The sequence below is a fragment of the Cydia splendana genome, chromosome 5, assembly GCF_910591565.1.
Source record: "Cydia splendana chromosome 5, ilCydSple1.2, whole genome shotgun sequence".
NCBI classification, from domain to species: Eukaryota; Metazoa; Arthropoda; class Insecta; order Lepidoptera; family Tortricidae; genus Cydia; species Cydia splendana.
In genome coordinates, this window is record NC_085964.1 from 12,169,079 (window position 1) to 12,170,611 (window position 1,533).

The following is a 1,533-nucleotide window of genomic DNA, read 5'->3' on the forward strand; positions in this document are numbered from 1 at the left end:
CCGCCCGTCAAAAGAGGCTATTTGAATTTTGAGGATTTGTAATATGCGGATAACAGATAGAGTCTGTGCGGAAAGAGAAGAGTCGTGGGATTTGAGGGCGCGCCAGTGCTATTTTATGGTTTTTACTATGCTGACAACACTGGTCACGTGATTATAGTACGAAACTAAAGGTCATGATACATGAATCCCTTTTGTTCCGGTTTTTTACCACGGCTTACTAAACGGACCCTGGTGGTGGTGTCGGCTCGTCAACTCAATCCTCTGATTTAGCGCAGGCATTAGTTTTCTTTTTAAAACACACTCTTGTTTTTATGTCTCAGATACTAAAAAGTGACAGTGCGATTGACAAAACTGCTAAAACTAGTTAAGAATCTGCCCAATACAACTGTAATTTTAGTACCAAACAAGATAGAGTCTCATTTATGTACTGCCTAATCTGTGCAGTTCAACAGTTATTTTAATACAAAACCGGGTAGATCGGGTAGAAATTGGGCAATAGAACTGTAATTTTACTATCTGGGATATATTTCACCCATTGTAAACTTGACTTGTAATGTATGTGTACATTATTAATAATAAATATGAATAAAAATAGTGCATAAGTAGGTAGGCCTTATTGGGATATGTCCGGTTCTCTTATCTCACGATATTTTACTTCGCCGAAAAGTCACTAAATGAAATATAATTTCGTAACTAACAGAACCTAGTAAACGAACTTACAAATAAAGAAATATTTTATTAGAAAATGTTTTATTCAGAACCTAGTAAACGAACCTACAAATAAAGAAATATTTTATAAGAAAAAGTTTTATTCTTTGTAATCGAAGTCTGAATTAAAATATTCAATGTCACTTATGTTTGAGATAGCTTCAGAACAACCAGGGACACTCATAGAACTATCATCATCTGAACTGGATGTGCTTGAATCCGGCACGTAGATTACGAATTCTTGCATATCACCTACTTAGCGGTATTTTATCGAAGGTAGGTAGGATTACACAATCCTGAAAAAAAAATTACATATAAATATGCATAAAATGGCAAGTATCAAGACTATTTGTCAGTTATTTTAAAGATCATGAATGATCATCAATGATGATCATGATGATCAAGATGATGAATGAATGATAATTTATGAAAATTAATATATTTTGAATGAATATACTTACCGATTATGTACTTTAGACAAGTTACTTAGGGGGCTTATTAAATAGGTAATTATTTAATATTAAATACAACATCAATACAGTGAATAGCGGAAACACGTTCCGCGACTTTTTGTAAGTCGATAGTCGGCTTTTAGCCGTTTTCTTCCCGCTGACAAAACCGAACAATGTTAATTATAATTTTCCGTACATAAAACGGTTTTATCGTGTTTTGAAAATAATTTATACGTAAAACTTGCGGTTTTTGTTAATTAGGGCGAGCGAAGCGAGCCCTATCACTATTCGACAAACTATGCATTCTTGTGGTACACTTTACGGAAAAACTACTGCACTGTTGGGTTTGAGATTTAACATAGTAATTTAAATT

The 1,533-nt window shown here is 33.7% G+C and overlaps 1 long non-coding RNA gene across 1 annotated transcript; it reads right to left on the bottom strand.

The window, feature by feature from the left end:
* Positions 1-515: 515 nt before the first annotated feature.
* Positions 516-920, bottom strand: LOC134791116 (uncharacterized). Its single transcript, XR_010144264.1, has 2 exons — positions 775-920; positions 516-703 (listed from the first exon to the last, which is right to left on the bottom strand). It is a non-coding gene; the product is annotated as an uncharacterized LOC134791116 (long non-coding RNA).
* Between the last annotated feature and the right edge of the window lie 613 nt (positions 921-1,533).